Consider the following 12,610-nt stretch of genomic DNA (forward strand, 5'->3'; position numbering starts at 1 on the left):
AGATGGGATTCTCTCCCTTTGGACTGAGAAATGAGAGAGAAGTAAGGAAATGATGGTTTCTTTTGTTTAAGATTATTTAGTCTAAGCCAGGCAGTGTTGGCGCATACCTTTAATCCCAGCACTCCGGAGGCAGAGGCAAGCAGATCTCTGTGATTTAAAGGCTGGGCTGGTCCTACACTCTCCAAAACAATACAGAGAAACTCTGTCTCGTAAAAACCAAAAAAGATTATTTAGTCTAATCCAGTCTGTAGGAGACATTCATTCTCCAGTGACGCTAAGGAGAAGCAGGAGTTTGAGGCCTGGTGAAGAGCTTGTGCATGTATCAGCCCTTTCAACCTGAACTTGAGTTCCTTCTGGCCATGTTTGCATACTAACAAACATGTATATGTATATAGGAATTTGAAAATTGCAGAGGGAAACAACAAAGAGGAGGTCATTCACTTGTACAATGCTCACTGCCACGGGAGAGAGGAATGGATGACTATCAGAGATGGTCCCATCACCATATCTGACTTTGATGAGAAAGGGATTCCAGTACTACTAATCCCAGCTACTGAGAAACATGAAGATGACTATGTGGTTGATGATGTCATACTGACAGAAAACTGTAAAACCTCAGTCATACTGAGCCAGTATGTGTTCAAATCAGCTGTCCCGTGCAAGATCTGAACAGATTGAGAAAAGAAAGGCCCAAAGATTCTAGAGGGATCAGTGAAACAGATACCCACAGCTGTTTCTACTATTGTAACAAATCATTGCTTGGTTCTGGGGCACAGGATGATTCTGAGGATTAATATCATGGATTTTGAATCTTGATAGTGGCAAAAAAGAAACCAAAACTGGACCAAGCATTAAGCAGACAGCAAAAACATAGTCAACCCAAAATTGTAGCAGAAAGACATCAGATTGGGAGAAAACGGCCTGCTTTTCACTGAAAGTGAGTCTCTGAAAGCTCAGAACCTATCTTTGAAGACTCGGAGACTGATTTATCAAATCCTGGAGATATAGATACTTCAGTAGATGACCAGGTCATTGAAGGAGAACACTGGCTTGACCACCCATACTTCCAAGATCTGAATCCCCAGTCTCAGGAAAGAAGAAACCAGATTGTACCCAAAGAGACTCATTATGAAGCAGAAATGGGCACAATGGTCTTGTACCAAGATTTCCCAGAGCCTGCTTTTCCATATACAGAACCCTAGCAGGAGGGGACCCCTTGTCCTTCTCCTCAGCCAGCCTTTCCTCTGGAAGAACTTGAAGATCAGCTCTTAACACTTCATGAAGAACCTGGACAGGGTTTCCCCCTGTCAGTAACTCAGAAGAAAAATTTGAAAAGCATGTGGGGACAAGTAGCTGCTGAAATACATCAAAAACTTGTTACATTATTAGTGAAAGAATCAGGAGCAAGATTTCCAAATGAAGCAAATGGATACATTAATGAGATCATTCATTTGAAGTATTACTATGATTTGAATGTACTTTGTAACTTTCTTCTGGAAAACCCAGATTATCCAAAGAGAGAAGACCAATTCATTGTTTATCCCAGTAGCAGCCTGCTTGTCAATCAGAGTGATGTGATATTGCCTAAAGTTGAATTTTTTGACTATTCCAAACAGACTCCACTTGACCAGGGATGCTTCCTCCAAGCTGCTGACCTCTTAATGGCTGAATTGAAGATGCTCAGTGGTCAAGACATTAAGTAGGCCCTACATTAGCTCAAAGGACACTATGCAATCATGTGAAAGACCTTCGCTGATGCTATTGAAAAATGGCAGGAGGAATCACCTGAACCCAGTGGAAAACAGAAAAAGAAGAAAGAAATTAATCAGTCTTCTTTAATAGATTCCAAATTTGAACAGGGCAACAAAAATAGAAAAGAGGATGTTCTTTTTGGAAAACAAGCATCAACACTGTAGATCCTATGAGCAGAAAGACCTCCTTCCAGCTGTGCAGCAAGAGCAGGAATTTTATGAGGAAAAAATCAAAGAGAAGGCAGATCATGAAGACTTTTTGCTTGCCATGCAGATGAATGCAGAACAATATGAAAAGGATGGACAGCTTATTGAGTGTGGTTGCTGCTATGGGGAGTTGCCATTTGAAGAGCTGACACAGTGCTCCGATGATCACTTGTTCTGCAAAGAATGTCTCATCAGATATGCCCAAGAGGCCGTGTTCGGTTCTGGAAAATCAGAACTCAGCTTTATGGAAGGGAGCTTCACATCTTCCTTTCCAGCAAGTGAACTGGAGAAGGTGCTTCCCCAGACCTGTGCAAATACTATGAACGGAGAGCTGAAGAAGTCACTTCATGCTCTGCTTGTAAGGTGCCCCTCTTGTAGCTTCCCTGATCTGTTCAGCTGACCTAATTCTCGCTGCCTGAAGGAGACTTGTAGGAAGTGTCAGGGACTCTGGACAGAGCACAATGTCCTTACCTGTGAAGTGCTGGCCAAATAGGATGACATCAAGTACCGGACATCTATTGAAGAAAAAATGACTCCTGCTCACATTAGAAAATGCCCCCAATATGAGACCAGTCTTATCAAACCCGAAAGCTGCAACCACATGTCTTGCCGCTGTGGTGCCCATATGTGCTACCTCTGTCCAGTTTCTATCGATGACAATGACCATTTCTGCTAGCGTCCACTCTCTCCAGGAGCCTCTTGCTAGCAATGTTCCAGGTGTACCCTCTGGACCGACCCCACTGAAGATGATGAAAAGCTGATTGAGGAAATTCAAAAAGGGGCTGAAGAGGAACAGAAAAGTAAGAAGGGAGAAAGCATATTCAAATGAATTTGCCTGCCAGAGGAGAAGCCAGCTGAGAATGTACAGCACCTGGGAGCCCTGCCATGGCCTGTCCCACGGGAACTGCACCGACAGATGCTATCATATGCCATTAGGTATAGAGGTTTCCTCTGACAACCTGTATGCCCCATGTTTAACAACGTCCCCATCAACTTATGTGCTGTGCTTGTAGCCTACATACCAAATCTGCCCAACTTGTGTGTCAATTGTGACTTAGGAAACAAGCATGTGCCCCTGGATGGTGGTGATGTTGATGATGATATTATCGTTGTTGATGGATATTGTGATGATTGTGATGATTATGTTGGAGATGTTGGTGATCATGATGATGGTGGTGGTGGTGATGAATATAATGGAGATGGTGCTGATGGTTTTTGTGATGATGTTGATGTTGATATTGGTTGTGTTGATGATGATTATTGGGATGATGATTATGATTGTGGTGCTGATGGTTATTGTGATTGTGATTTTTATGATGGAGATGATGATTATGATGATATGGTGGAGGAAATGATGATGATGATGATGTTTATGGTTATTGTGTTGATGATGATGATGATGATGGAGGTGGTGTTGTTTGAGGTGATATGAAGACAGTGATGATTATGATGGAGATGGTGATGATGATAATGGCCAAACAGGAACTTTGCTCTGCATCACCTGAACTGTGTTACTAGTCTGATTGACAGTGCCTTGGAAGTATGGCTCATATGGTGCATGAGCCTCGAAGAACCAAATTTTTAGGATATTTTATTCCCTGCACCTGCTTGAAGACCCCAAACTTGGATGGTAACAGAAAGCACTACCCCTTCCAAGCCTCATAAGCCTCTGAATTGGACAACAAGTTATGGGTTTACCCAGTACATCTATGACAAACTACACCATGAGGACAGATGAGCCAGGCCGTTTCTGTGGCTTCTGAAAGAAGAGGGGCTTCTCAGAACTTGGCCCTTAGGGTGGTAAAATCAGGATCATGTCCTTGTAAATACAGTGTTTCTGTGACTTCAAGGAAACCTGCTACTGTCTGCCATCAAGGAGGTCTGCTTTTGTGACCCTCCCAGAACCGTTGTGACAGTAATAATTGAGGGGCAATGCGTGGACTAGCAGGGATCCCTGAGGCAGCTACCACCCTAAGATCTGAGGCCGAGGCTTCTAACTGTTCTGAGAAACTGCCTAATGACTCCCTGTACTTGTCTTAAGACTGAAGAAAATCTAGTATTTGCACTTAGCAAAATATTTCAAACCTAAAATAGTATGACAAAGGAAAAACATGAAGTAGATTGTTAAGTGTTTTTTTTACCTTTTGGTAGTAAAAATATAGATGCCAAGTCTGTTAAAACTACTGTTATGAAAATACTGTATTACATGTAACTTGAATTTCATATAACGCTTTGTGAATGCTAAATAAAAGATTATTAAGTCTAACATTTAGGAAGATTTTTGATCAGGTATACCTGGTTGATTTCAAAGTCACTCTGTAACCAGACTTCCCTTGATTTCAACGTTTCTTGGTGGAAATTTCTAATTAGCTGGTTTACAGGTCTGTGCCCATGGTCTGACTCTTATGTGCCCTCTGATGATAAGAGTGAATGACTATTCTTCATAATTGTATGTGTTGTTGCTGCGTGGTTCTTTTCCCTTTTGAGATGGGGTCTTTGGTAGTCCAGGCAGGATTCGTAGCCACTATGTAGTTAATGGAGGATGGATTTCTCCTTATGAGCTTTCTTTCTCTACCCCTAAGATCACAGACCTGCTGCTCCAACATGGAATATAGAATCAGTAAATAGGCCTAAGTTCTATAACCATGTATCTAATTGGCATTTAATTATAAGACTACAAAATGGGATAGCATATCAAGCTCCAAATTCTTATACAGTTAGCACTCTGTGGGTTAGGCCAAGGTTCTTAGTTTCCATTTTATACATAATCCTGTCCCACCATGTTAATTTGCACACAGTGATTAAACATTGTGTGATCCAAATTACCTACACCATTAATGCTAGCACTCAGAAGGGTAAGGGATGGTAATACATGTGAGATTAAGAAGTGCCTGCGAGGAGCCATAAATGGGTGGAAATTTTTATTTAAGGAAGATATTTAAGCACTGGTCCCTGGAGTAGTAGTAAAACACACAGGGATCTGACCGAGGTGAATCTACCTGATGAATTCTAGGAAGCTGATTTCACAAGGAAGTATGCCCATTATAGGTATACTGTTGAGGCTGTCTTGATGTGGGGAAGAAGGAGCTAAATGAGTAATAGCCTTGGTAACACTCTGGAGATTTATGCATGTTTGGAGTTTATACTTCACCTTATTCCCAGCTTGATGTGCAGATGGTTCTGTGAAAATTTAGGAGCTGTTTGCATGTTTCCATTCAGGTGGTAACACTGATACTCAGATAAGGGCAGAAATTGGGGTGGGCAGAACAGGAGTGCTGTTGAGACTCCAGGACACTGTCCCACCTATTATTTTGTGCAGTGTTCTCCTACAACAGCACAGACCTGAGCACGATGTTGTAATTCAAACCTGCAGCAAATGCTAGGGAGGCTTGAGTGTATGAGCTAGAGAATGTGGTGATCCAAGAAGACAGGAAAATTACAGAGTATTCAGCCAGGAACAAAAGCTAACCAGTATGAACATTTTGATGAATTAATTTACCTAAACAGGAGTAATGCATGACAAAGGCCCAAATATTTGGCTTGAAGTAATACCATATCAAGGTATGGCCTCTCATCGGTCTCCCTTTCTTCTAGTCAGATAACCTATACCATGATTCTGTGGCTTAAACAAGCCCAATCCTAACTCATTTGTAGCTACCTTCATACTTGCCTGACTCAGGATCATGTAGTGCTACTAAAATATTGTGGCTACTTGAACGAGTAAAAGGTTTTAGAAAGTAATGATGATGTATATGAAGTTGGAATTTCATTCCTATTTGCCAATTAGAGCACCACATTGGTGCAATGCAGAGGGATTAGGGTGTGTTAGTGGCCTAAACATCCGGGCTCCCCTCCAATCTCTAGCTTCAAATAGAAGCTCCCTTATTTTCTATGTGTCAGGTACAGACCATCCTGTCTTCCTGCTTCTTGGGTCTAGAATGATTAGAGATATGTGATAGGTGCTTGGTATTGATCATGCTCTAGACTTTTCTCCTAAAATCTTCAGATTTGGGTTGTAAATAGGGGCACTTGACCTCTACTGATCTCTGCTCTCCTTTGTCTTTCCAGCTCTGGTTTATGGTTAGATGAGCTAGCAAAGAATGGAGAACTTCCTGGAAAGTCTGTCTGTGGATCTCACAACAGACCAACCTATTCAGAACGTGCTGTTCCACCTGGTACCTATTACAGATAAAATTCTTTGAATTAAATTCCTGAGCTACAAAAGAATCAATACTTTGTAAGCAGAGACTTCAAAGGGTAAAATAAAAGTCTCCTTCTTCCACACGGTGCAGAAACACAATCAAGCCTCCAATTACACTCAGATGCTGAAAGGAGCCAATGATATAAAGTGTTCCCATGACTGTCACCACTAAAAAGTCTCCCAGTGTATCTTGGTCACCCAACACTAGTAACTGGATCACATCCCCCATAATCACCAAACACAATCAAACTCCTCAGTTCTTGTTGTATGGATTCTCAAGGTTCTATGTTTCCTGTTCATAAATTTGGTGTAGATTTTTAGTCCTGAATCTCCAAGGATGCAACAAAGAAGCATACTGTCTACTCCAAAGGAAAAAAACTCGCACTCCAAGGACATTTTCCCATTGCTAGTACCACATGATGGAGTATTGAGTTGGCCCTATTGATTGGTTTGACCTAACATGAAATCCGTCTTTGCCTCACATTCGTTGCTTTCCCCACCACAATCAAAATCACTCTTGTATCTGTATATTTAACAGATTCTCCCACATTTCATGATTTCTCAATGTTTAGCACAGCTTGAGACATGTGTGGGCAGGGACATATGAGCATCCATGGGTATCCTTAGTTATTTTTCTTCACACTTGGCACAGCTATGGAACCCTATCATCACCTAGGCGTGTTTACAGGGAGCCATGTTGTAGGGACACTTAAAAAACACCAGATAGTCTATCTGAAGCGTCTATAGTCATTTTGTTTCAAATCACAAACTATCCTATCTTCCTTCTTCCATTTAGAGGCCCAGATTTTTAGAGGTAGTTACTAGAGTCATGATTTCCATCCAGCATGTTGACCTGGGAACACAGGTTTTCTTCCAACATCTTAAAACAATTTTTTATTTCAGTTTAGTTATTTTTTTACTTAAGTTAGAAGCAAGCTTGTTTCACATATTAATCTGAGCTACCTGTCCCTACCAGGGTCCACTTTCCCTCACCCAATCTCCACTCTGAACCCCAGGGATGGTGAGTTCCTCTATGGCGAATCTCCAGTGACTGTCATTTCATCCTGGGCAGGGCGTAGGCCTTTCCTCACAAGTCCTGGGTGAGAGAGCATCCCACTTTTTGGAATCGGCACTCATAGTCTATTTGTACGCCAGGGATAATTACTATGCAAGGTCCCATAGATTACCTAGGCCTCATCCCTGACACCCACATTCAGGGCATCTATGTTAGTCCCATGCTTTCAATACAGCTACCAATCTGGGGTCCAAGATCTCCCTGCTGTTTCTGTGGGTTAAACTAGCCCAATCCTAACTCGTTTGCCGATTAATTCTCCCTTTCTGACATTGGATTCTAGGAGTTCAGTTCAGTGTTTATCTGTAGGCATCTTCCTCGGCTTTCATCGGTCACAGGATGAACATTCTGTTCGGGACACTTTGGCAGTGGGATTGTATGCTGGCACTCCCCTGATTCATGTCTAAATCCATATATGAGTTATTACATACCATGTTTCCCTTTTTGAGACTGGGTTACCTCACTCAGGATGGTTTCTTCTAGTGCCATCCATTTGCTTGAAAATATCAAGGTTCCATTATTTTTCTCCAGTGAATAGTACTCCATTGTGTAAATGTACCTCATTTTCTCTATCCATTCTTCAGTTGAGGGGCATCTAGGTTGCTTCCAAGTTCTGGCTATTACAAATAATGCAGCTATGAACATACTGTAACTAAAATCCTTGTTGTATGAGTAATGCTGGGTCTTGTGGTAGACTGATTCCCATTTTCCTGAGGAATCTCCATACTGATTTCCAAAATGGCTGTACAACTCAGCACTCCCACCATTAGTGGAGGAGTGTTCCCATTTCTCCACATCCTTTACAGCATAAGCTGTGGTTGGATATTTTGTTTTTAACCATTATGACAAGAATAAGATGTTAACCTCAGAGCTGTTTTGATCTGCATTTCCCGGATGGCTAGGGATGTTGGGCACTTTCTTAAATGTCTCTCAGCCATTTTAGACTCGTCTACTGAGAAATCTCTATTTAGTTCTGTACTCCACTTTTTGATTGGGTCCTTTGGTGTTTTGGAGACTTGCTTCTTGAATTTTTTTTAAATCTTGGAGACAAGCCCTCTGTCAGATTTGGGGTTAGTGAATATCTTTTTGCCAACATGTGGATAGCCTTTTTGTCTTTCTGAATGATTACTTTGCCTTACAGAAGCTTCTCAGTTTCAGGAGGTCCCATTTATTTATTGTTGAGCTTAGTGTTTGTGCTACTGGGGTTATGTTCAGGAAGCTGTCTCCTGTACAAATTTGTTCAAGGGTGCCTCACAATTTCTCTTCTAACAGGTTCAGTGTGGCAGTATTTATGTTGAGGTCTTTGATCCATTTGTATTTAAGTTTTGTGCATGGCTATAGATATGGATCTATCTGCAGTCTTCTACATATCAGCCTCCAGTTGTGCCAGGATAATTTATTGAAGACGCTTTCTTTTTTCCATTGTATAATTTTAACTTCCTTGTCAAAAATCAGGTGTTCACATGTGTATGGATTAATGTTGCGGTGTTCAATTTGATTCCATTGAGCTATCTTTCTATTTTTGTGCGAATACCAAGCTGTTTCCAGGACTATAACTCTGTAATAGATCTTGAAGTCAGGGATGGTGATGCCTCCAGACATTGCCTTGTTGACCAGGACTTTTTGGCTATCCTGGATGTTTTGTTTTCCATATAAAGTTGATTATTGTCCTTTCAAATTCCGTGAAGAATTATGGTATTTTAATGGTATTTTATATTGCTTTCAGTAATATTTCCATTTTTATTATGTTGATCCAAGTGCATGATAGATCTTTCTATCGTTTGGTATCTCCTTTAATTTCTTTCTTTAAAGATTCAATGTTCTTGTGATACAGATCTTTCACATATTTGGTTAGCGTTACCCCAAGTTATTTTATGTTGCTTGTGGCTATTGTAAAGGGTGATATTTCTATGATTTCTTTGTCAGGCCTTTTATCATCTGTACCTAGTAGGTCTAATGATTTTCTTTATTTGATCTTGTATCCTGCCACTTTGCCGAAAGAATTCATCAGCTGCAGAAGTTCGATGGTAAAGTTTTTCATGTCACTTATGTAAACTATCTTATCATTTGCAAATATTGAAGGTTTGACCACTTCCCTTCCAATTTTATCCCCTTGATGTCCTTTTGTTTTGCTATTGCTTTAGCTAGAACTTCAAGTACAAATTTGAAGAGGTATGGAGAGAGTGTATAGCCTTGACTTGTACATGATCTTGGAGGAATAATGTTGGTTTTTTGTCCATTTGGTTTGATGTTGGCTTTTGGTTTGCTGTATACAGCTTTTATTATGTTAAGGTAAGTTCCTGTTATCCCAGATCTTTCCAAAACCTTTATGATGAAAAGTGTTGGATTTTGTCAATGGCTTTTTCAGTGACTAGTGAGATGATCATGTGATTTTTGTTTGTCAGCTTGCTTATATGGTGGATTATATTAATGGACTTTTGTATGTTGTTCCATCACTGCATGCCTTGGAAGAGGCCTATTGGTCATGGTGGGTGAGTTTTCTGATGTGTTCTTTGGATCTGATTTGTCAGTACTATATTGAGTAGTTTTGCATCAATGTCCATGAGGGATTTTGGTCTGAAGGTCTCTTTCTTAGTTTTTTCTTTGTGTGGCTTGGTTATAATGGTTTTTGAAACCATATAGAAAGGGTTTGGCAAAGACCCTTCTGCTCCTTTTGAGTGGAATAATGTGAGAAGAAGTGGTGTAATCTCTTCTTTGAATTTCTTGTAGAATTCTGCACTGAGATCTTCTGGCCCTGTGCTTTTTTTGGTGGGGAGACTTTTGATGACTGCTTATATGTCCTTATGGGTTAGATGTCTATTTAAATTGCTTATCTGTTCTTTATTTAATTTTGGCATGTGATTTCTATCCAGAAAATTTTACATTTCCTTCCATTAGATTTTTCAAATTTTGTGTAATACAGGTTTTCCTAGTATGACTTGATGATTCTCTGAATTTCTTCAGAGAGCATTGTTTTGTACCTCTTTTCATTTCTGATTTTGTTAATTTGCATGTTCGCTCTCTGCCATTTGGTAAGTTTGAATAAAGGTTTGTCTATCTTGTTCATTTTCTCAAAGAATCAACTCTTCCTTAAATTGATCTTTTGTATTGATTTCCTAGTTTCTTCCTTATTGATTTAAGCCCTCAATTTGATTATTTCCTGGCATCTACTCCCCCTGTTTGTATTTACTTCTTTGTGTTCTAGAGCTTTCAGTTGTGCTGTTAATTCTCTAGTGTGACTATTTTCCAGTGTCTTCATGTGGGCAATTAGTGCTATGAACTTCCCTAGCAGCACTGCTTTCAAAGTGTGGGTATACTGTGTCTTCATTCTCATTGAATTCTAGGAAGTTTTTAATTTCTCCATTGATGAAGGAATGGCACAATTGTGAATTATTCAGCTTCCATGAGTTTGTAGGATTTCTGCAATGTGTGTTGTTGAATTCTTATTTTAACATATGGTGGTCTGATAAGGCACATGGAGGTATTCCAATTTTTTTTGTACTTGTTGAGGATTGATATGTTGCCAAGTATGTGGTTGATTTTTGAGAAGGATCCATGTGGTGCTGAGAAGGAGAGATAGTTTTTTTATTTGGGTGGAATAATATATATATATATACACATATATATATATATATATATATATATATATCCGAATTGGCTCATAACTTGTATTAGTTCTTTGGTTCTTTGTTAAGTTTCTGCCTGGTGTTCCTGTCTAATGGTGAAAGTGGGGTGTTTAAGTCTTCCATTATAAGTGTGTGGTGCTTTATATGCAATTTGAGTTCTAATAATGTTTCTTTTATGAATGTGTGTGCCTTTGTATTTGAGTCATAGATGTTCAAAATTGATACTTCATCATGGTGGATTTCTCCTGTGATGAGTAGGAAATGCCCTGTTCATCAATTTTGATTGATTTTATTTTAAAATCTAATTTATTAGATATTAGGAGGGCTATCCCTGCTTGTTTATTGGGTCCACGTGATTGAAAAATCATTTCCCAACCCTGAACTCTGAGGTAATGTCACTTTTTGAGGCTGAGTTGTGTTTCTTGTATGAAGCAGAAGGAAGGGGTCTGTCATGGAATCCATTTCTTTAGCCTATGTCTCTTTATGGGCAAGTTAAGTCCATTAATATTGGGGTATATTAATTACCATTGATTGCTCATTATTGTTTGTTTTGGAATACTTGCTGGTGGTGAAATTATATTTGTATTTCTACCTCTTTTTCTTTTGGCTATTGGTAAGTTGGGATTATTTATTGCATATATTTTCTGGCTGTAGTTAACTTCTTTGGGGCTGGGTTAGTGGATACATAATTTTTAAATCTGGTTATTTCATGGACTATATTGTTTTTTTCTGTATATAGTGATTTAAAGCTTTGCTGGCTATAGCAGTCTGGTCTAGCATCCATTCTTTCTTAGAGTTGGAAGAATAACTATCCAGGGAATTCTGGATTTCAGAGTTTCCATGGATAACTCAGGTGAGATTCTGATAATTTGTACATTACTTGGCCTTTTCCCTTTGCTGCTCTTAATATTCTGTCTTAATTCTCTATGTTCAGGGATTTTTACTATTATGTGTGCAGTGGACTTCCTTTTGTGGACAACTCTATTTGGTGTTCTGCAGGCTTCTTGTACATTCTTTGGCATGTCTTTCTTTAATTGGGCATGTTTTCTTCTGTGATTTTGTTGAATATGTTTTTTTGATTCTTTTATTTGGTTTTCTTCACCTTCTTCTATATCTATTATTCTTAGATTTGATCTTTTCACAGTGTCCCATACTTACCTAATTGTGTAACACCTTCTGTTATTTCCTTTGTTTATTTGTTAAGTTTCTGTCTGGTAGTGCCTTACAGTAGTCTCCCACTATCAGTGTGTGTGGTTTAATGTGTGAATTGTGTTTTAGTAATATTTCCTTAACAAATGTCTGTGACTTTGTATTTGGAGCAAAAATGTTGAGTAGTGAGACTTCATCTTGATGGACTTTTACTCTGATGAATATGAAATACCCATCTTTATCTCTTTTGATTACCTTTAGTTTGTATTCTAATTTGCTAGATGTTAGGATATTTATACCTGTATGCTTCTTAGGGCCATTTGCTTGGAAAATCTTTTCAAACCTTTAATTCTGAGGTAATGTCTGTTCTTGAAGGTGTGGTCTGTTTCTTGCATGCAGGAGAAAGATGCATTTTATCTTTGTATCCTTTCTTTTAGTCTGTGTCTTTATATAGGTGAGTTAAGACCATTGATATAGAGGGATATTAATGACCATTGACTCTTGATTCTTGTATGTTTTTTTTTTGCTTTTGGTGGGGGTATTTTGTGAGTGAGTTTTTCTTCTATTTGTTGTCTTTGGTAAAGTTTGTGAGGTATTGTTAGGT

The 12,610-nt window shown here is 39.2% G+C and overlaps 1 pseudogene; it reads left to right on the forward strand.

The window, feature by feature from the left end:
* Positions 1-308: 308 nt before the first annotated feature.
* Positions 309-3,903, forward strand: LOC121137998 (annotated as a pseudogene).
* Positions 3,904-12,610: the final 8,707 nt, after the last annotated feature.

This window comes from Mesocricetus auratus, unplaced genomic scaffold, assembly GCF_017639785.1.
Source record: "Mesocricetus auratus isolate SY011 unplaced genomic scaffold, BCM_Maur_2.0 contig_1722_pilon_obj, whole genome shotgun sequence".
NCBI lineage: Eukaryota > Metazoa > Chordata > Mammalia > Rodentia > Cricetidae > Mesocricetus > Mesocricetus auratus.